The sequence below is a fragment of the Patagioenas fasciata genome, chromosome 9, assembly GCF_037038585.1.
Source record: "Patagioenas fasciata isolate bPatFas1 chromosome 9, bPatFas1.hap1, whole genome shotgun sequence".
NCBI lineage: Eukaryota > Metazoa > Chordata > Aves > Columbiformes > Columbidae > Patagioenas > Patagioenas fasciata.
In genome coordinates, this window is record NC_092528.1 from 25704610 (window position 1) to 25728845 (window position 24236).

The following is a 24236-nucleotide window of genomic DNA, read 5'->3' on the forward strand; positions in this document are numbered from 1 at the left end:
TCAATGCTGCTGAGATTTGAACCTACTTTCTTTTTTTACATGAATTAGAAGTAATAAATTCACAAGAAGGGGAGAGGAAGATAGTTTTCCTCTTCATCCCCCCATTCCTGACACATAAAACATCACTCTTTCTTTTCAAGCACTGGCAGCACACCAAGAGGACCAAATCTCTGCAGACAAACCACCAAAGGGGCACAAGTTTGGCAATCAGATGGGCGCCCACCACTTGAGTACACGGGATCATGAGCCCAGTCCTTCCCAAGGGGAGTGAGCCCAGACCTGCACGGGAACAGCTACGGCACCAGGGGCTACACAGGGTTCTCAAAAGCCCTGGGAAACAGAAGGACAAATAAAAATAACATTAAAACAATCACTTCCCTGCCAGCACATGAACCAACAAACAGAATGGAAGCAGGTGAAATAGACATTCAAAGCCATTTCTCCAGGTTTCCAAGGCTGAGCAATTTTTCACACCCTGAAATCCCAAGACGGGGCAGCCTTGGCCTGGGGAGGGGGGGCTGTGGGGTGCAGTTCTCCCCAGTGCCCATGCAGGACCTCCCACCATTTTGGCATGCACAGCGGGACCTGCTGCTCCTCTCTGGTTGTGGGGAGCACAGAGGCAGGAGGTCCATATTCACCCATCAGATCTGAGCCTCATCTTTGCTCTGGGACAGAGGCAGAATCACTTTCCATAAAGGACTTACACTCCCTTACCAGGAATGCGACTATTGGGTGACAAAGTGTTTGCCATGTATGGAGACAGAATGGTGGATTCAGGTAAATTTTTTCTGCTGTAATGCAGGATGATGATGCCTGATCCAAACAAAGAAGATCCATCGTTATATGACACTGCATGTGTCTAGACAGCTGCTCTTAAAAGCCTGCCAAGAACTTTTACACTGTTAGTTCTCAGAAGCTCAGAAACTCCAAGCCAGGCCGTGCAAACCGTTTGCAAGTCCCTTCACTGCAGGGCTACAAAGGGCTTCAGTAGAACTGTACTTGAAGCCGTGTCTGCAGAAATATCACAGCAAAGGTGGCAAGTCCCCAGCAACCACACAACAGCCTGTACCATGTCCAGGGCTGGTTTGATAGCGTAAGAAAACCAAAACCTCTTTTCTTTTTTCCTAGCAGAAGTCTCCAGTGTTTCGAAAACATTCAAATTAAAACTAACAAACCCCACAATACACTTTCTCAGACACCAGAGGACTTTTTAAATACCAAGGTGACTGCAACCAGAAGTCACCACAGCTTAATAAGTTTGGGTGAAGTGACTTCTCGGTGGTTTCAGCTAAAGAGTTTGGCCTGGTGTTTGCAGCAGGCTGGGACCACACATGGTCACCGCAGCTCAGCCAACATTCAGCAGGATAACAAACCACCTCCCTGCAGCCTTGCAACCCCATGAAGAGAAGAGCTATCCCCACTTAGCAGATGGAAGCTGTGCTGCCCCATTACACTCACTCCTGGGTGGAAAACCAAGGGATGCTCGAAGGACGTGGGATGGTAGCTGCACCAGGTACAGCCTAGCAGGAGGCAAATGGACTGCGGCTTGGGAAAAGCACAAGGGAGCAGGAGGAGTTGAGCAAGTGCCAGCCAGCAAGGAAGATGCTGTGGCCATAAGGCGGCAAAGAAGAGTTCTTCCAAAGGAGGAGACCTCCCAGTGGAGCTGGAAAAGGAAGAGGAGAGGTCCGCAAGTCCCCCAGATAATCCCAGAAAAGTTTCAGCCCATTGCTATCAATCATGCTTTTAACCACGCCACTCATAACATTTAACAGAGGCAGAAACAACACTGTGTCACACAGCTACCCATGAAGAGCAGGCGAAGCCCATGGCACGTCTCCTTTAAAAACAGCCAAAACACATTGCATGGAATTTGCACTTGGATGATTCAGATCCTGTCCTTACAAACAGATGCTACAGCCTTTATCCTACACAGGACAACTGCATTGAGAAAGACCCATCCTTTCACCCCAGAATTTGTGACCCTCTATGTCATAGCTTTTTGTGTGCAAGTAATGCCCACCCCTGCACAGGCAGATGGGGATGAACACTATGGCTGGTATCAAGGGGGGCTGCTCCTTCTCTTAAAAACCTGTGCTTCCAGCTCCACTAGAAGAATCCCCATCTGCTCAGATACCTCAAATGGTCAAAATCAGGCAAATGCTGAGTACTTAGAGACTTCACTAACAAACATCTGAGCAAAATCACAATGGGCCACCTGCACGCACTCCTCCAAAAAACGTATTTGGTTCAAAGCACTTCTCCCTCACCTCCTCTGATATAAGCTCATATTTCTCTGCTAGTAGCTGAGGTGCTGCCGACACCCTGAGCAGGAGGGTGATCGCCTTTCAGAGCTTCAAAGCCTCAGTGAAATAACCAGCTGCAGCCCAGGGTGGAAAGCAGCACTGGGACCAGTAGTCCTCATTAACTAAAATAGTCCTAGAACTTCCTTTAGAGCACTATTGGAATTTATCTGGTTAAACATGCAAATATATCAAACCAAACAAAGACTTAAACTTTGTACCTATACAATGCAAGAACACGTTCATTACAAATGTCATAACACACCTACAATAAACTACTACTGCATTTCCAGAGAAGGAAATTTAGGCATCTGTATGAGCAGTGGGTTGTCAGAGAGAAAAAGTACTACAGCCAAGGAAAGAACCCTGGTTTGCCCTATTTTCCAGCCTATCACAGATGTGTGCCCAAGGATGCAAGTCTTTCCATATTAAATGAGGAACCAACCACCCTTCTGCCGCAACACCTCAAGCTTTGCTTTTTATTTCTATTTTAGCATGTGCAAGTCATGAGGAGCTAAGAGGACCTCTGAGCTTCTGCTTCTCAGAGAGACCAGACACTCCTGAACAACAGTTCTCAGTAGTTCAAAGCCGGCACCTTCCAGTTTCTGTCAAGTTCCTTGGCTCCCAAAAGATATTCTACAATCCTCCTTCTAGATTGACAAGTCCACTTTTGCACTACCCTCTGATAAACACAAATGGACATATGATGCAAAGGAACACGCACTGGGACAGCAAGGAGATGTTAGCATTGCGCAAACAAGCCTTCAGCACTACATCATACATGGAGATGAAAGCCCCAAGATCCTATCCTCTTGCTAAAGTACTGTTTACGTTAGTGCGACTTAAAGTGGATCTTAAACATTAGCTGAGAACTCCCCTCAATAAAGGGGGTCATCCAGGCACCTTCACAGGAGCCAAACTCCATGTGAGGGTAACCTGAACTTAGAAGGTTTTGCTTGGGCCAACGCCGAAGAGAAGACTCAATCAGGAAAGCACCCAGTGTCACTGCTGGTCTTGGCAAGGTCGGATTTACTACAGTGATGACTAGAAAGAGGATCTGCCTAGTCTGGAGGCCAGAGGTCCAAAAGGTAAGCCAAAAAGTAACTCATTCCCTTTCCTAGCAAACTGTGTTTTCAGCTGGAAGTCGCTTTGGCAGCCTTCCTACCAGAGGATGCGGCAGGTCAAGACAAGGGTTCACTCCCGGCCAGGCTGAGTGGGGACACGAAACACAAGAACAGACAGCGCTCTGCAAACATGGGCTGAAACACCAGGAGGACTTCATCTCCTGGACAGCAAGGGACGCTGCTGGCCAGGGCTGCCAGGCTCCAGCAAGCACCGACCTGCAGCAGAGCAAGGATGGGGGAAGTACCAAGGCATGTGGAAAAGCAGCCAAGGCAAGTCTTCAGGCACCCAGCTGCACCACACCTGCCTCCGAACACCTTCGGCTTCTCTTTTCTGCAAAAATCAAATGTGGTAGCATTTCATAAGGAAAAATGTCACTTCAACTCCTTATTAAAGGTAATTTCCTCTCCCACCCCTTTTTTCATTAACAACACTCAAGCATTCAAATGATCCTGTTATTTCCAGGCAAAACGTTAGTCTTCTTATGAAGAACCTATATATTAACACAATCTATTGTTACAAATGTAAAATGTTCTACTAAAAAAAATCAATTCAGAAGAAGTGTCCCATCCACCTGAGTAGGAATTTACTTACATAAACCTCACACACAGGGAAACCCGTAAGTGCTTGGGGAACAATGCTCCTACGGGGAAAAGATGCAGCAGTAACCACATTACTCTTCTAGGCAGTAGCTATCCGCCTGAGTATTATACAATGCACCTGCATATTATTCTTATTACACAACATCGCATTCAAATCCACGCTGCAAGCATCCCGCTCATTGCAAAAAATACATTAAAGGGAAGCAGTCTATAGTAGCACATTACACCACACCAATTCCATGCAGGCTGTCATTCCAACCACACCAGATGGCATTTTGACTCCAACAGTATCCTTCAGTGAAACACCCTTGTTACAGCATTATCTTGCTATGCAGAGCCCTTTTGAAATGAATGGTAAAAATTCTCTTAGTAATTTCAAAAGGACTGTGTTGATCAGAGAAGTTTAACTTTTCACATCATCTTTTCCAATAATCCGCAAAACAGTGAGGCCAAAACAGGTCATCTTTAAGGAAAGAATTAAAAATCAATAAAATCGGCACCTGCCTTAGGAAGGAACTACAGAACAGAGCTGCGTATCCCAAATCAAGGGAGCCTTATGTGCCATTTCAGATCCAGGTCAACTCAGAAAATCACTTAAGCACATGATTAACTTTAATATGTGCTGAAGTTGCTTTGACTTCCGGAGGACTTAAGCATATACTTACTGCTCTCCTGTACAGAAATACTCCCTTAAACCAGATCCTGTTTTGTAGGGATGCTGCATACACACGCACACACGTGCAGCTCATGCCCTCAGCAATGCTCTGGCTCCCCAACTCAGCTCCAAACCAGATTGCCTCAATTTTGTGTCCAGCTACGGACCTAAATGTTTCATCCTGAACTTTCAATAAACACCACCCTGAGGTCTGGAAGTGATTTATCTGCGATAGGGACCTTACGAGAAGTCAGTTCGAGGTTTTAGTCTTGGTAAGTGATGCAAAGTCTGATGAGGAACACTACAACACACCAGCACTGCAGATCTGTCCAAGAAGAGGTGGCCTCCCTGGGCCCAGTTACATCTGCTCTGGACCACTCTGTGGGATCCAGCAGGATCTTGGTTTCCCAGTTCACTGTGCCACAGAGGAGAGGGGTTACGGTCTGGTGCAGCAGCCAACTGCTCACCGAGGACCACAGTTACTGTCCCACATTCTGCTCACAGCCACCCCCATGCAACTCAACATATCCCCCACCACAGCAACCAGTGCAGCATTGTCTCACCACAGAGCCAAGAGCAAGGAAGGATGCAAAAAGTGACTGAAAGCACCTCTTCAGTCCTGCCCAGCAAGGTGGGCTGAAGGACTACAGCACCGACCAAAAGGTGCCTGAAGCATCCCTATCATAGAGTTCTTGTGTTTCAAAATAGAAGCTTAACCCAAAAAAGCCCCTTTGTCCATCCCTTCCCTTCACCAGCTACTCTCTTGCTGTTACAGTTAATTGCAAGCACATTGTTCCTACAGCTTCTCTGATAGAAAAGCACTCCAGCTACGTAGGGGCTTGGTTTTCCCATCTTCCCCATTCTCAGGGCAATGTAATAGATTATTATTATATATGTCAGCTTTCCAAACAACTACAGCATCCATGCTGAGTGCCTGTGCGTGGCATGCTGTTTCTTAGTGTGATTCAAAATAGCCAAGATATTAAAATCCCACAAAGAAGTGAGTTTCTAATGGAAAAATTGATAGGCCAGATGTTGATATTGATGATTATTTTGCTAGCCCAAGGCGGAGCCCAAACTCCTCTAGGTTAGAAGGCCTCACCCTTCCCCTTTCCTCAATGACCCACATTACAGTCCAGCTGCTCCCACAGCCACCCACCCCTTGGGTTACCTGCCCAGAACAGTGATGCACACAATCTTCTCCAAGCCCTGGCCCTTCCCCTGTGTTAACCATTGCTACCAAAGCACATGGATAAGGGTTCAACAAGCTCTTCTATGCTGAAGTTGTCACGGGAGTAGAAGTACTTTGCAATAAGACATCAAATGCCACATTCAGGATTTGGATTCCACCAGCTCAATGGCTCCACACAACCCTCCCTTTGGGAACACCCCAACTGAACAAAACAACTCCACTTATATGCTCTGTTCAGCAGTGCAGGATTACTTTATTTTAACTCTTGAAATCTCCCTCTTACGGATGCCACTTGGCAAAAAATATTATTACAAGAAATCTTCGTAGATTAGAGATCTCAAGGTCTTAAGATCAAGCTCTTTACCAGGCAGCAGGAAAGGACCAGGACAGCAAAACATGTGCTCCCAGTGCACCAACAACCTCCTTGTGCCTGGGCTTGATGTCTTGTTCAAACTCACACTGGCCTTTTTAAACTGCTTCTACCCAATGTGGCGAAACTGGCTTCAGGAGCTGCCTGACACATCAGCTTTGTGCCCAAAGCCAAGAGCGAAGGTGCTGCTTACCAGGGCTGCTGTGCAAAGGGCCACCAAGTGATGCTGTTCCCTCCTGCCATGCAGCTTCTGGGGTCCTCTGGGATCTCCCACACCACGTGCAATGGGATCCTGCACCTCCAGCATCACGGGGGCTCATAGAGCTAGGGGTAAATCTCAATCTGCGCTCCCACACAAAGGGGCAAGGGGGTTTGAACCAGAGGGTCGCAACACGCCTCCCAGAAGAATAAAACCAAGTGCTATCCACAAGCAAAAATAAAAGTTTATTGCCTGTGTCATTTAAATATGGATTTCTATTACAGAAACATGCCAGGAGCCTCCTGTCTCCCTCCCTCAGTCCCTGCAAAGAAACATGTCACCTTTCTCCAAAGGTGACAAAAGAGCAAATAAGACCAAGGGTGACAGAGGCAGGAGGAGGACAGTTGCAGGGTGCTGCAGCTTCCCATTTCAAAGCAACAAATTCTTTCCATCGTTAAGTTCAACTGAGTATCAATGGAGGGTAAGACTTGAGAAAAAACACAGGTAGTTTCAAGACCTACGTTTGTGCCAAGTCCCTTGCTCACCTTTTCAGTATGTTTAAAAAAAATAAAATAAATCAGAGTTTCAGTAGTTTCATTCTCTACCGGTTGCACAAACCATTGGAGAAACTAGCTACTTTGAAACACAAAAATGATTGCACACATCTATTTAACATGAAGCAAAACGGAAAAAACACGGTTTTCCCCGAATTACAGTGTGAAATTTTGATAAAAGGGAATGTTATTTTCTTTGAAGCTAGTGCCGTCCTTTCAAGCCGTGCTTCAGTCGCCTGAATCATATGCCAAGACCACCAACGTGATGCAATTTCCATCTCCAAAGCTTTGGTCTTGTAGGATTTACTCGTTTAAGCTGCGAGAGAGAGAAGCACATTACATACTGCTGACGGCGTGCATTTGTGCGTGTGAACACAGATGAGGATGAGGTGAGATTAGGACAAACTTGCAGGGAATTAGCCCAGCGGGTTATTTATTCCGCGGCAGCGCAGATTAAAAGGGCTGACTGTCCCTTTGGCCTTATGAGCACTCACGTGAGTTATCAAGCACGTTTCATGAGCAGGGAGAAGATTTCATCATCCAGGTAAATATCTCTATAAATAAACGGTGCATTTAATGAACAGCAGTTTGCATATGATCAGCACGACACTGCCTGGGATCCTGGAATGCCTTACAGAGAAAAGCTCTATTTTAGCATCCTTGGGGTGGGTGGGCTGGATTGGTCCCAGCTGACAAGCAGATATGTTGAGTCAGAAGTGCTCACTCCCCACCCCACAATCTCAGGGTCCTCAGATAGGACCAGTCTTGCCCAGTATGCTCCAGTTCAGCAGCATGACCAGCAGTTAAAGCCTCCCAGTCCCACTCTGGCATGGACAAGCACTTTGCTTGTGCCCTGTCCCACCAGACCAGGCTTCAAGCTCTCGAGGGATTTAGTAGCAGAAACCAGGCGGCCTCATTCCTACTGACCCATTCTCACCGTAACATATTTCTCATTTCCGAGCGACTGGCTGCTCTCTCTCAGTTCTGGTTAATATTATTTGTGTTTTAATGCTTTCTAGGAACCATTCCAGCTTTACATCACAACAAATACCACTCGGTAGGGGAAACACTTAATCTGCCTGGCTGTGCTTCGGGTACTTTGCTTTAGGAACTGGTCCAGACAGTCACAGAAGCAGCAGCGCCTGCCCCACGACCAGAGCAATCCCCACACACACTCGGCCCCATCGGGGATGTGACCCATGGTTCTTAAGGCGACTTCCACCAAGGTTGAACTCTGGAGCTCCTCCAGAAATCCTCCAAGGAGCATGAGCAAGCAAAATGCAGAGAAACCCACAACAGCTCAAGATCAAAGGGTTCTTTTTCTTTGCAGACACATTGGGTATTTCCCATTTTGTTCCTCTTTGGTCTCACCAGCAGCAGGTCTTTCCGCGGCCATCGTTGCCATTGTACGTGCCTGAGGCTGAACTAGTGTTGTATAACACCCAGGAGGAGGTTTCCACAGCACCACTTACCAGAAGGGGAAGCTGAGGCAGAGAGAAGCACGGGAGGTGCTTTTCCAAGCTTCGAGAATCAATTCACCTGAGACTATTGATTCTGATACTAACCTTGAGAGAGGCCTTCTTAATCTATGAATTTTCACATGAACCCCACTGAAACACAACACCACTCACACTGGCTTTCTGGGAAGCACTGAAGAGGCCCAAAATTACACAAGAAATCTGTGACAGAGCTTAAAACAGAAATATTGCATTTTATGGGCTCACAATCCAACTTCTCTAAAAAATATTTCTCCATTTCTTGAGGGCGTCTTCCTTTAGCTTTATCCTTGCGCCAGTTTGAGCCAAAAGGAATCACTTTACCCTCTTTCAAGCAAGAAGCTGTTTTCTCCACTGAGCAGGGATGTAACCAGATCAACAAAGACTTACAGGTCAGCTCCTCATCTGCAATTCCACCTCTTGTTTGTCGTTTGTGCATTATTTACTCTCGCAAAGAGAAGGTAAAAGAAAACACACAAAAAGAGAACCCACTCAAGGAGATCTGCTCTTTGAGACAGGCAGGACAAGCTCAAAAAGGGAATATTTACTGTCATCAGTCAGCCCTAGGGAGGGTAGAGGGGGGAGCTCAATGTTATGCCATGTTAATTATTTACTCTCAGATTTTCTCAGGAACTTGTAACCCACACCCAGTAGCTCAGGAGCACACCCACAGGGTGCAGGCAACGAGGAAATTGGGGAGGGAGAAGAGGAGATACCTTAAACCACCAGGAAAATGCTAAGAGTTTGAAGCAAGGGATTATCAACCAGACAGAATAACCCAGTTACGCAGCTGTGAGGAGGAACAAGAGGGTAAAAACCCCAAAGAACGCTGAGCGCTGTTAGGTTCCCAAAACACACAAAGCACAGAAAACAGGCACAAAAGACCAGAGGCCATCACATTAAGATACAGATTACACTGCATCCACCAGCACTAAAAAATATCCTCAAGAAACTTAAATCTACCTCTTCCCAGCAAAGCCACACAGTGCCATGGAACAGCAGGAGCATCTGAGCTCCAGGAGACCTGGAGGTCTCCCATCAACGTATTCCCCACAAGAACTCCACTTATGTCCCATCACCAAGTAAAAACACTTCTGCATGATTTTTTAGTCAGTATTTTAGTGTTCTGGAGGGGGGGGGGGAGTTTTGTGTTGTACTGTTTTTCTTAAATCAAAGAGGAACTAGAAAATGTGAAAGTTCAGATTCTGGAGAGGTCTGTGGGTTTTAATGGGGGTGGGGGGGGAGGGGAAGGTGTTTAGGAGTTATTTTTTCTCAAAAACAGGATGCACTTTTTCCTGTTTCTTTCTAAATTTTTCCCCCACGTGAAAACACTTCCCATTTTCCACCCAAGCACTACTTTTGAACTCTTCACAGCAGCAAACTCCGCTCCACCGGTGTTGATGGGGAGCACTTCAACAGGCTGACACTACCCCCTTCGCAATGCCCTCCTTCCAAACTCCAAATTAATCCCCTGCTCACGTTAACATTCATTCCCCCCCACCCAATCTAACTAACCCCTGCATCTTCTCTTATGTACTACTAACCAGTGGACTGAATCAACACACCTCAGTTTTGGGAGGAGAAACCATTCACACCACGTTGTTTTCACTGCTGATTGTGTCACTCCCCTCTGCTCCTTCCTTGGCCAGCCCAGCTCCCAACCATTGTTTTTGTGTAGGTCCTACAATCCCACCCACCACACAACATAGTAAATGCTCACTTAGACTTTTCAGTTGGGGGTTTGGTTTTGGTTTGGCTTTTTTCTTTAACCAAGTGACATTTTTCAAAGTAGATGACTTTTTCCACTTCAAATGTTAACAAGATAGAGTGGGGGGGAAATGGTGATGAAATTAATCCGTTCATCTTTCTCCTCTAGTTCGATGCAACATTGCCCTTAGTCTCTTATGCAGCAGCAGCACTTTGCAAATGTATTTCTTCCACCAAAGTATTTAAATAATGTGGAGAAATTATCTACTAAGATGATTGACCTATATGTTCTCCCTTTTCTACCACTTTTCAATCACCATTGCTCAATTCATTAGAAACAGCTGTTTGTATGTCTTTTTCTAAGCTCCTTCACATCGTATACAATGTCCCCCCTGACTTTAAATGCCACAAGGTGCAGAGTGTCTCAGGCATCAGGACCACACACCAGACACATCCTCTAAAGCCACTGCAGGCTAATACACAGGAATCAGGAGCGCAAGGTTTAGGACTAAAGTTTTTACCTTAGGAAGTCCCTTGTGTTGTCAACACAAGTCAGCCACAAACCCAACCAAGCTGGCAGCACCTGGAGATTATTGTGCCACATCACCTCCTCATCAGCATACAATGGACGAGACAAAAGCAATTTTTGTCCCCTCCCAGGCACGCCAAGGACAATAGTTATCATTTTTAGCCCAGTTCCTGCTTGAGCACGAACCACACACCGGTTTGTCCTGTCAGATGAGAGCACCTCATGTTTGCCAAAGTGAGCAATAGGGAAGGAAAGCTTCTCTACATGACACAAGAGAGGGCAACACACAGGTCTCGACTTTGATGCATGGAGCCGCTTTAATCATGGAGACCACTTAAAGAGATGGCCAGGACAGCAAGCATCTGCTTGGACACAGGGAGAGCAGGGAGGGGAACCACCTTATATCCAGAGTGACTTCTGGCAGGGAGGAGTGATGGGGTTGTTCTAACATCCACCTCTTATGCATTTTGTTTTCCTACCTCTTCAGGTGCTCTCCTCCCACTCCCAGCAGTTTCTAAGGAGACACTGCTTTCTCTCCTACAGCATGCCTCAATATTTTGAGCACTCACCAGCCAGTCCAGTCTCCTCCTAATCCTGATAAACTGGATGGTGAGCCTCACACCCTGATTACAAGCCACCAGTGTGCTCCACAGACCACTCCTAAAGCAGCTGAGGTTATCAGAGCAACCTCGGGAAAACAAAGGTAGGTTCTCCCACACCCCCAGCCTAAAAGCTGATCCTTGTGATAGCATTTAGCTCAAGTCTGTAAAATACAAGACTTATTTGGAATAGAAAGAGAACATGGCAGGATTAGATCACAGCAGACACCGTGCACTCAACTATTTTCACTCCAACTTTCTTTACCTCTAAATCCTTCCCCAGAATACTTTCCATTCCACTCTCTCTCCTTCTTCCTCCCCCCACAAAAATCAGGCTGGGACCCAGCCTAGAGGTTCTCCCCATATAATCTGTCCAAACTACCGACTTGAGGTCACCAGTTACACAGAGGACACAAGCTTGCAGTGAGGAGCAGAACCTCATCTGTTTCATATACCCTCATGGCAATTTGCTCTCACTGACTGCCGTGTCCGTCCATCGGCTGCCAAGAGCATCCCAGCTCCCCTTCCAGCGGGACGGTGTGGAGCAGGCACAATTTAAGTGGAAACCCAGCCTGCACATTTCTGTTACTGTTTAACCAGCACCTCACCTTCTGGACCAAGGTCCAATACCAAAAGCAAGGATTTGCTGTCACTTCTGTTCCAGCAAGTGTGGTTTTTTTTTTTAAAGGAAAGGAACAAAGAGGACCCCCCCATCACCAGCAAGGAAAGTCACTGGCTCCCCACCAGCATATCCTACTGTTGTCACTGGGCTTGCAGGAACAGGAGGTGGGGACAAGCCAAGCAGTTTGACTGTTCACATATGGCACCAGGGAAACTCAGCTTTACCTTTCCCCTTCAGTCCTACTCTGTCCTTTTCCAAAAGGGAAAAAAAAAAAAGAAAAAAAAAATATATGTATGTATGTACGTATACAGAGGGAGGGAAAAAAACATAGTGGAGGTGCTGCACTACTCATGGGAGATGAGCGACAAGCTCATGGACGCAGGTCCCAGGTGTGGTGGAGGGAAGAGGAAGCTCTGCTGCCAATCCCACCCATCCCTATGCCGACACACGAGCCAGCAATTAGCCCAGCTATGGATCCCAGGCCATTCAGCTCTGCTTTCTCCTGTGAAATGTGAGATGGGGGGATGCAAGCACATTACCAGAGAATCAATGGCAGCTGGGTAACACCACACCAAACAGGAGGCAGAAGAGGGGGCACAGCACCACAAGAACAGAAAACCCAATCTCAACAATCCCCCCCGGCCCCAGAAGCCTGTAGGGACGGACCATTTCACAAGCCCAGGCTCTGCTGTTGAGCATCACCCACCCCTCCAGCACCGCCTGCTGCCCTGGCCACCCGCTCCACCAGGGTTTGTCACCGGCCAAAAGGCCCATGACCGCTCTCAATGTCATGCTGCCCACCCAGAAAGGCAACGCTGAAATCTACTCCTGTTTTCCATGAGCTAAGCAAAACAGCTTAAATATTACCCAGCGCTGCCAGCCCTTGTGATGGGTACATGCTTTCGGGATCAGGAGGACATCTTTATTTAAATGGCAGGTGGAACATCAGCTTCATCACCCAATTCATTTGTGTCAAGCCCTTATGCAAGCGGGTGCGAGCGTGTCCCGTCACTCACCCAGCCTGCTCGCACAAAAGGACAATGTGCCAAGCCAGGGCAGGGAAAGCAAGCACGCTGACCCCTCCATTAAAAATCAGCATCATCCAACCTTTTATAGAAAACAGTTGATCTCCTAAGGACTCCCTGTTACCATGAAACAAATTGCAAAAAACTCGGAGCCAGTCACACGTCTTGGAATCCACCCGCCAAGGCAGGTAGCGACTTCAAAACACAAAAAGTTTGCAGGAAAGATGCCCTGTGCAGATGATCTTATTTTGGGGAGAACAGAGCTTTTTTTCCCCCTCCGTATTTTATCTTACTCTACCTTCCAATACAGCCTGAACTAAGTCAAAAAAGACATATCCATTTTGGAATGAAGCTGCAGGCATATGAAGCGCTTGCAGAAGAGCTGTGGCAGAACAAGTTGTTCCTCAATAGCTATTCTGAACCACAGCTCAGTAACAGATCCAGAGTATGTCTCCGTAAATGAGACATTGTGTTGATCTGACAACCCAGTTAGAGCGGCGGGTAGAAGCTTAAAACCTTTACAAAAGCATAAGCTCTTGCTGGCAATTCCCTTGAACTACGGGCACACCGACCCAAGGAACATCAGACGTAATTCACATCTTTTCTAGAGACGTGCTTTCCAGCCTAAATGTTCAAAAATCATCAGTCCAGCCTTAAAGTTGGTAAGACTGGCTTAAAAACTAACATAATACAAATCAGTGTGTTTGAAGTTTTGCCCCTACTGGCACTCTGCATCGAGCCCTTTACCCAAAGCTTTCCTAAACAACCACAAGTCCCGAACCTTATTTTAAATGAAAGACTAGCTATTAAAGGAAAATACAGATTTAAGGGAGGAGGAGCTATAAAGGACTTTATATAGGGAGAACTTACAAGAAGACCACAATCAACAGAAATCACTGAATATCTTGAACGTTAAAGCTAAGGCACTGAACATCTCAAATTAAAACCCTGTTTTCGTCGCTACTGTTATTTGTGATTGCAAGGTCCCAGATCGAAAAGAATAATGACCTTTGTGCTCACTGCTTTCACAGACTGAACACTGCCTTTCTGAAGAGAGATGACTTCTTGAAATACAGTGTTATTATTTCCCCCCTCTTCAAAACTTTGCCCAGCACTGCAAGCACTAGTTAATACAATCCCTTCCTGCATGCTCTGTTTCACTGTCAGTCTCTCAGTATCCAGGTCTCCAGCATAGTACAAAAAACTTCAGGAATCAACATTCAAACATAATAAACCGCAGATTTTTTTTCCCAAAAAAGCTTCACAGGTTTAGGGTTTTAGAAAATAGCTTGCTTTTACAAAATGTAAATTCAGCATCAGGTTTAAATTGGTGTCTTGTTACAACCACCCTGCCTAAAACATGCATTTATTTCCTTTTCAGCAACAGGAACGTGTTCAACATGGTCAACTCACACCACATACATAGAGCAGATAAGTATACAAATATATGTATAGGTGCATGCTGTCTCTTCTGGAGCTAGCCATGACCGACACAAGGCTCATTCACCAGGAGATGGGTTACTAAAGCCTTATCTGCACTTGAAGCGGTTTAGTGTTACTGGGCTGAAAGGAAACAGAGAGACATCCTGTTTATAGGCTGTAGAGCCCAATGGATAAACAAGTGCACCTCAGTTAAAGTTGAGTAGGGGGGAGGAAAAAAAAAATAGAGACTTAGCATGTACTGGGATAATGAAACACCAGCTGAGCTGCATGCCTGGCAGCACAACCCAAGGCTGCAGGCTGCAGAATGTACAGAATGTGCCACTGAGCCCGGGCTGCCGGCTCCTCCGAGCCCTCCGCGGTCAGACCCTGCTCGTCTTTCACCCCAACGCTGCGACGCTTCCTGGCACCCGGTGAGACAACACCAGAGCTATTTTTCCACCCCCTCCTCTCCGCTCTCCCAGCGCATGCCCACGCTGCCGAAGCTTTCGATGTATTTGGTTTTTATCCGCCGGCAGGGCTGTGCCGTGGATCCTAGGGGTTTTCGGAGGGTCAGAGCGGGAAGGGCACTGTGCAAGGTCAAGGGCTCGCTGCAGCCATGTCTCTCTTCTCTGCTAGTGGCATGGGGAAGCTGATAGCCTTCCCTCAGCATCCAGTTGTGGACCCTGGGCTGGATGTGGCCTGAACTGACCCAGTGTCACTGCTGTAAACCCAATCCCAGCTACAGCAGGGAGGAGACAGCCACAAGATTTGTCCCTCCTACTCCTGTTCCATCAGGAAAACACTAAAGGTGTCTCCAGGTCAGACAGAGGTACCAGGTTCAACCTCATTTGAATTATCACTTGCCTACATAGGCCTGACAAGAGCAAGCCGGACTGGTACAGAACTGTGCGATGGATGCAAGGAACAGGAGAACTACAGAAAAACCCTACAAACATGCTTCTGATGTTAATGGTGGACTGAGCAATGTGATAGAAAGAGCCAAGGTTCTACCTTGGTCCAGATCCAACAGTCCCTTGTGCCTCCAGGGAGCATAAACCCACAATACTCATCTGCTCTTGGACTGCCCTCAAACACGAAGCAGAAGCCCTCTGGCCGTTCAGCTCCTCCCCAGGCACCAATATCATGGTAATGGCAACCCACTAGGCCAGTTCCATGGAGCCACCTCCAGCCTCCACAGCAAAACTTGCCTCAATAACACCACAATTCTGCAAAGAGCAGGCAGACAAGGATGCCTGGCTAGTGTTGACAACACCGTACCCAGCCATGGGCAAACTAGGCAGGGAACATGGCCCACCTGCCAGGCTCAGAGAATTAACAAGCCCCAGAATGACTCTTCTGACCAGGTCAATCTTCATAAGAGTTGACTGCTTGTAATCCCACTTTCCACACCTTTGCTGTCCCACTGATCATTCCTTCCTCTTACCAACGAACACAGGCGACCAATCCACATCCGAAGCCTCCTCACCCACCAAGACAGAAGGGAAAGTTTTGGCTCCCATACTCTCAGTACAGGACAAGCATCCCACCCCAGCACACAGAGGAGGATTTGAACAGAGCACCAATACCTTGCAGGGCACCCCGAAACAAGAGTCCCAGGTCAAGGTTCATGTGTGACTTCTCACATCTCTTTTGCCTTTTCATTTATTCACTGTCTTACTTTCTTTATGTGCCCAGGAACTCTCTGCAATGGAGGTACAAAACCCAACATGTTCTCCAGACCTTCCAGTCTGAAAGATTCCACTGAAACCTCATCCAAAGCATCAGCAATGGAGAACGACCCCTGTGTGTACAAGCAGAGCTTGCTGACAATACCAGCGTTCGCCCTCTGAGCACCTCCATCATAACATGGCTGGCACAGCCAATGCTTCACAGCCACCACAAACACCCCACAGCTCTGCCAGGACACTCAAGAATGGGACTTTAGCACACTCTGACAGGTCCTGGGGATGAAACAGCACTGTCAGGTCCTGAGCCGATGAACTGAGGCCCAGGGAACTTGAGAGCTACTCCCAAAACAAAGTCCATTTCTCATTTGTTTCCTATTCTACTTTTTGTCTCGTGCAACCGAGAAGGGCCTGACTCATACCATGTTTCCACAGGACCTCACACAACAGGTTGACGGACTCGCCGTGAAATAAAACAACAAGCATGAAGTGACTGTGTCTTGGCCAAGAAAGACACAAATTCACAACAGCTCTCAGAATCGCAACTCCAAGGTAAACAATTGTTAATGAACCCCTTGCTCATCAGCTCCATGTAGTCCTGAAGCCTTTATTTTGCCTTCTTTCCAGCTGGAAAGTTCATTGAGAATGAAAGCTAGTGCCTCGCAGGGAGGAGTGACAGATGCTGTCTGCCTGTATGTGTGAAAAAAATCTGACAGGCAGAAATAATGCACCTCACATCTCTTATGGTGGCAGCGAAGCAATAAATAATCTAATAGACTACTAAGGCTCATAGTAATAATGTTGTGCTCCCTTTTCAGAAGCCACTCCCCGCACCAGATGACATCTGCCACAGTATAGATGTTCCTGGAACAGGGAGATATTTATAACTCTCTTAGTGTGGCACAAAACTGTGAGTGTATCAGCCAAAATACCAGCCACCATAGCATTTATATATAGCCTTGCACATACCGTATATAGATGGGAACACAGACAGATACGTGGTATCTAGCAGCATTACAAACAGACATTCTTCTGCTGGTCTTGAAGCACTTGAGAAGAAACTTCCCAACCAGCAGCTCTGCCCGTGTTGCCCTGCCCTGTGCATCTCTCTGTCGGCTCCCGCTCCTTGAGTGTCTAAAGTACCATGTCTCAGTTCTCAAGGATCATCAAAAGTCTGTCCCTCCACCTCCTCATGTGTCCCCCCCGCTTACAGGGTGCTGTGGTGACAGTGATCGGGTTTGCCTGCACCCCTCTGTACACACACCTTCTGAACCAGAACCCACGGGCCCCAAAACTTCCTCCCTCCTTGCTGAAAGAGGTCCTGAGAAGGGCGGAGAGGATCTTGAAGGCAGTCCAGTTCATTCAGGGACATCTCCATCTGACACGTGCAAACCCTAGATATGGCTCCTATTAGAGACAGGAACAAAGAGCTCAAAACTGGCAATAACTCCCTATGGAGAACCTGTAATCGCTTCCCAGGAACTCTACTGGCACACAAGCTACTGTAGGGGGAAAAAAAAAGAAGTTAAAAAGAAGTGGCTTGAGTTAGTGCAATACATTTTCTCACGAGCATCAAACATGCATCAGCATTTCAAACAGAGCATTGCAGCCTTCAGAACCAGGTTTATGTTTAAGCTTTTCATACAGTCATCTGCCCAATAATAACCCCAAAGAGCACTCCTTGCCTGGCTGCCTGCCAGACCACATGCAGCTTCTATGCCCCCTTTTTTTTTTTCCTCTTTAGCTTTTTTAAACTTTGTCAGACATGGAAATGTTGACTCTAAGAAATTCAGCCTATTCTATGAAACAGATTGGCTGAGACTTTTTTGTTATTGAGGAAACCATGATTTGGGGGCTGGGGAGGGCAGACAAAGAGGAAAACTTGTGTATTGTGCCGTCATGTGTGCTTTATTTTCTCCTCTGGGAGAAAACAGTGAGAAAGGATCTGACCCAGTTGCTGTCAGCTGTGTTGGAAGTGATTGTATCAGCTCCACCTGCTTCATGTGGGTATTATTCAAGACTGCAAGGACAATGATTTGGAGACAAATCAGCAGCCACTGGTGCATTCTCAAGGGACAAATTTAATACACTCGTGCATGACACGAGCAATCCACAATAGCAGGACAGTCTCAAGGTTGGGGAGGAAGGAAAGCAAGGAGGGCTGAACATGTCCATGTGTTTGTCTGGGGGAAAAAGAGATATTACAAGGAGATCACAGCATGTTCAAACATTTCAGAGTTTGCTGCACATTAATTCCAGCATCTGGGAGCAACAAAAGAACTGCGCCGAGAGAGCCAGCAGCTACGGCTTGGGGAGGTACATCATGTCCGTGTCAAGCTCTCAAAGCTTCAACACTGTTCCTTCATACTTAGAACAGCCTGGAGTTTTGCCATTTATACACCTACTACGGGTCCAGCCCTGCACCGCCAAGCCCAGATATGGTGTAGCCCCACTGAAGCACGTCCTGCAGACCGCTCCTTACCACTGGTCTACCTGTGAAAGCGGCATCAAAATAACAAAGGAGACTCCAACAAGCGCGTGCACAACAGGACAAGGTTGAACAACTGCTGCAGAAGCACCTCAAAGGCACTTAAACAGTGTTTTTCAAAGGAAAAGATAAAAGAGGGGAAAAGTGTACCTTTGCACATTGCAGTGCAAGCAGAAAGCCCCATGTCACTCTCATAGCTGATCAGGAGGGTGACGCTGGTGCTTGCTGTGCCGTTTTAAGTTCAGCGAGGCTGTTTTGAGCGGGTGCCCCACTGTGACCTTTCAGCACAGTGCTCTGAAACATCCTCCTGCCTTTTTTTCTTGAATCAGATTAACTATACACAAACAGCACCATGTCCACAGCAGGTTGCTGGTAGAACATCCATATCACCAGTAATACTTCAAGTTTTCATGTGCAGGTCATGCCCATAAAGATTTTATCACCACGTGTTCTGCGTCCACCATGAACCCCATTCCTCGCAGTTTTATTCTCAAAACTTCACTGTTTTTCACCAGCGACACTGACCAGAGAGCGCAGCCTGCTCACAGACACAGCACATAGGGCTCAAAAGGAAGAAAAGCCCTTTAGTCCATTCTGCAATCTTTTTCCTCCAGGATCAGAGCAAATAAAAACATCTGACACCTTGTCCCAAGCCCTAGGAAACGCCAGTGTGGCATACCTTCCCCTCTCAACTGCTGTATACGCTTGAACACAGGTACTTCAACACATATACCCATACATACACACAACGACAACAAATGACAGTCCACCAAACCAAAACAAATGACATCAAGCATCGGACCCATGTGACCCAAATGAGTGCGTTCTCATATAAATTGGCCTCTTTGCCCCTACAAAATCGAGATAGGAGAAAGCCAGGACAGAAGGCAGGCATCGCCCTTTGCAAACACCTAACAAGCCTAACTGAAAACACTGAGCCCAGGTTCAGAAACATCCCACACACCATGCCAGGGCAGGCAGTTAGAGATGAAAAAGACCCACCAGGAAACCTCTTCCTTAAGAGTTGATATTTCAGCTATTAAAGAAGTTTCTGTTTAAACAGACATTAATTGCATACACTCGAGAATTTCTTGGCTTTACCACTTAAAAAACACACCTAAAGACACTTTGAGGCTTTTCCTTTTTTCTCTCCCACCTTTATTTGCTCAGCAAACAACATTGTGTGCTCCCTGGATCCCATAACCTTCAGTTACTGCAACAGCAGCTATGTAGACACCTCACCAGGGACTGCCAAGCATCCTGGATCCTGCCCCTGCCATCAGGGCACACCACGATGCAGAACCCCACACTGCCCAACTCCTCCCAAGACCTTCTCTCCCAGCCCAGAATGAAGCAGAAGATGCCATTGGTACTACAAGATAACACTACCAGGAGAGAATGCCCATTAACTCAGCAACCTCCCTCTCAGGTTGAATTTGTCCCAGCAAAACTACCTGTCAGTGGTGAGGTTTGTTTATTAAAGGAGTGTTGCAAGTTTACCAGCAGATCAAGGCCTCGCTCACAGCAGGTGGAAGACGTGCCATAACCGCAGACACTTTGTGGCCTTTTGAAGAGGCTGTTGAGGTCAGCCCAGTGATATTTCCCATCCATTTGCAGGCACACGGCATCTGCCATGCCAGTGAGAGCGCTGGATGGGCATCACCTGATGAAAATTGCACAGGAGGATGCTCTCCTCTGGGGTATCAGCACAATTACAGCCAGCTGCTACAGCAAGGCTGCCCATAAAGCAGGGGTTTCAAACTCATTTTCAGCAGGGGCCACTTCAGCCTGGCAGTTGCCTTCAAAGGGCCAAATTTAATTTTAGGATTGTATAAATGTAACCACTCCTACATTTATACAGTCCTAAAACTACATTCAGCCCTTTGAAGGCAACCACCAGACTGATGTAACCCCTGGTGAAAATGAGTTTGATGCCCCTGCTATAAAGGTACCTCTGAAGACCCCAGGAAGAAGGACAGGACAAAGGGAGTCAGGAAATCTGGATCAATTCTTGGCCGTGCCATGTAATTAATAAATATGCATACATACAAATGCTTATATACACCTGTGTGCATTTGTGTAGCTTTGAGCAAGTCCCGTAGCCTTTAAAACCCAAGGACCCAGCATCTCCGCCTCATCATTGCAAACAGCAAGAAACTTCAGCAAGGATGTACCACTGAAACATCTCACCAGTCCAAGGAAGCAATCGGCGGGACCAGCCCAAAGAACTTACTGGCAGACAACCTATGATAGTTTCTGTTACGTCCCTTTACACTGCCTTATGCCTTTGCACATCCATTGGCCTCCCTCCCAAAAAGGCAGACTGGGAGTGTCTGTTCCACGCCTCAAGTGACGTGAAATCCCCCAAGAGCAGCCAGGAATCTCCTTCCCCTCTGAAAGCAGCTCATCTCCCCCATACTCAACCTCAGCTCACCCAGAAAGTAAGGTCTGAACCAAAACCTGGACACCCTTTTGCTGGGCTGGCTGTTGCCACCAACCTGCACATACCAAGAGACCTCACCAAAGCAGCCTCTGCAGCATCTCACAGAAGTCGGGGGGAGGGGGGTGAGTGAGTGGGGAATCATTTTTGGCAATGAAAATGCAATGGAAAATTTTGTATTGATCTATTGTGGAATGAGACATTTTTAGAGCAACTCATCTCCTCTTCCCCTCGCTTTCCCACACCCAAATTATGGACAGCAAGAAATGAGCCGAGATAATGGGCAATTTCAGATGTTCTAAACTCAGAGTTTTCTTCTGCTGAATACACGGCAGTAGATGGACTGAGCTCCAGTGGAGATGCCCTTCATGTTCCCACACCTTTTACCAGCTACACACAAGTTGTGTCTAACTAACGGGTAATTAGGAAAGGACTAGAAGGATGGGCGACTACTTCAAGGAAGGAAACGAGAAACCAGAAGGAAGCTCTGGAAAGCATCAGTAGTGAAAGGAGATTCAAAAAACAGATGGGGATCAGGCACAAGCCCCCTAGAAGAAATAAGCAAGCTGGAGGGGGATCAGACTGGGGAGGGAAAAGGTCTAGAGGTCTAGGTGAGGCTACTACTGCTGTTCCAGGAGAACTCTGTGGACCTTCCAGTGCACTTGCCAGGGTATAAATGTCAAACATCAAGGATAATCGCTTCCAAAAACAGAGGGAGGAAAAAAAGAGGGGAGGATAAAAAGAAAAAGCAGGGAGAAACAACAGAGAAAGGGAAATGAGGCTGGTGATAGTGAATTCTTCCTTGACTCTTTCAGTCCTTGAAGATAAAACAAAACCCTTAAGGAAGTTGTAGAAGTCCCAAGGTCTTTTTAGGGAACTGAAGGCTGCATATGCAGGAACCAGATGACCAGTTTTCCCAGCTCAGTTCCACAGAAGTTAGCGCACAAGCACCTTTTTGCACAGATCGCTGCATTTTTACCGGGGAGTGCGTATGGTACAATGTGAACCACTGATCCCACCCGTATCTCATCAAGATGTCACTGAAGTGCATCATGCTGCACGTGAAAACCTACACATATCATATACATCTATATCAAATATACACATGCAAGCCAATCTCTGACATGCTCTCTGAATCTCTAGAGGACTAACTTTGATGGCATGAAGCAGAAGGTGGAAGTTACTTATTAACTTGCCTATTAAGGTTTGGCAGCAGTGGGCACACAGGATCGCACGGTGTGTCACCACCCAGTGCCCACCAGCCACACGGGGTATTTGAGCCCAGCCAGGAGATCTTCCAGCACTGAACTTTGGCCAGGACCAAATACTCTCCATTGAGAGAAGAAACTGGTCCTTCATATGCTGGGAGATGACTAATACCAGTAGCTGAGTTACAGCGTGGCTTTTAACACACAGCAAAGAGACATTAAGGTCATCTTGACTCTCATCTACAGCATCCCACAGCATCCCCTCCCACAGCTGACTCGCTGCTCTTTTTCTTTTGCCTCCTACTTCTTTTCTCACTTTCTACCCTCCCCTTCAACCTTCTTTCCTTTCAGGACTTCTCACCTCCTTCCATATCCATTTACCCTCCTCTCTCTATCCACTTCTCCTGCACCTTAAACAGGCTTCTCACCACCCACAGCTCCCCACTCAGGATTCCTTTTCTTCTAGGAATCCTTTTTATCTGGATTTCAATCTCCAGCAATCACCCGTGCCCTCCCTTCCCTGGCCCTCAACTGCATATTTGTCTGCCTCAGATTGCAGACTCTTTAGGACAAGGACTGCCTCCTTCCCCACTTTAAAGCCCAGTATACATTTACAGGGCAGGTAAATGATAAATAAGCAGGCTCAGCATTTCAGGGTAGCACAGCGTGGGCTCCCTCCACCAAGCTCCCTTGCTGTTTGCCTTCCCTCCGCCACAAACTAATCTACCCATAAGATTTTTTCTTATCTCTCAGCTACAAGGCTATCACTGAAATTTATCAGCATTCTTCAAAAAAATAGCTAAGAAAGGGAGGTGGGGAAACAAAGGGATTTTACCAGCCCTGCTCAACCCATAAGCTTAAACCCCAAGCTGCAGAAGAGCCTGTGGGAGCACCACAAGTGGAGAATACGGACAGAAATAACTCACTGGGATTATTTCAAACTCCACATGCCCCATTTCTATTCAGTTTTCAGTGGGTTTCTGGACAGGCAGACACATGCAGCTGTTTGCTGGGAGCATCTATCAAATCTATATTGACTTCCACCAGCTAAGTGTGTCTCTGCCTTTGGAAGGAGACTGGAAAAGAGGCAAATAGGGTGTTGAAAGACTGGGTAAGGATAAAAAAAATTATGAAGAAAAGATTACTCACAACACACAGGGCATCAAGAGGTGACTACGAGGCAGCCCATGACCCAAGGGAAAAAATAATGGTGAAGGCAAAACTCCGCATTTGTGTCACGGCTGAGCCGATGTACTGAACCAACCAGCTGTCTGGCAACAATGTCCAGGTGTGATGGGGGATTTGCACAGGGGAAGTTGCACTTGTAAGGAATCAATGTGATAAAATGCTCATTCAACCAGAAAAAAAAAAAAAACACACAAAAAATGAGGGCAGGAATACTTGCTAGACAGATCACAGAGCTGACCCCATCAGCTGGTTTCTTATCTCATGAGAACCTGAGCTGTCTGGGGTTTCCTAACACCCCAAGTTGCTGCTCTCTGCCCCCCTGAACTCCTCCGTCACACGGACTTCACCCCCTGCACGCTCAAAAGCCATGTCCTCCTCTATCCCTACAGTCTTAACAGCCTTTACGAGATTATCTGATGTAGTTCTCTTACATCTCGGCAGCAAATTAGCCGATAACTAACAAAGCACTGCAGGTAGCGCGTGCGTCGGGAAATATAAGTGATAACACTTATGCTATGAGAAACCTCATCCAGACCCTTAGGAAAAATTACAGCTCTTGTTATTGGTCTCATCTGAACTCACCAGCTATCCCCAGACTACACAGCAAACAGAAATGCCTCCACGTGAATAATTGAGGGGGGCATTCAAACCACCCTGCGATTAGAGATGGTCACTGACTCAGCAACAAGATGCAATGAAAATTAAGAACAAAAACCAAGAGCGAAACAATCATCTAGAAAACAACAGGAGATCAAGTATGAACAATCAAACCAACAATCAAACCAAACCCTTTTGCGCTGAACGCATTTTTCTGCATTTCAGCGTTTCACGAG

General features: G+C 46.8%; 1 protein-coding gene across 16 annotated transcripts in view; it reads right to left on the reverse strand.

Annotated features, from left to right (window-relative positions):
- Positions 1-24236, reverse strand: part of LPP (LIM domain containing preferred translocation partner in lipoma) — a 341933-nt gene that overhangs the window by 284515 nt on the left and 33182 nt on the right. For 4 of the 16 annotated variants that reach the window (XM_071812666.1, XM_071812665.1, XM_071812671.1 and 1 more), the window contains one exon: positions 17344-17486. The exons of the other annotated variants lie outside the window; for them this stretch is intronic. The gene's annotated coding sequence lies outside the window, so the exon portion shown is untranslated. The remainder of the gene's footprint in view (positions 1-17343; positions 17487-24236) is intronic. 16 annotated transcript variants of the gene reach the window in all.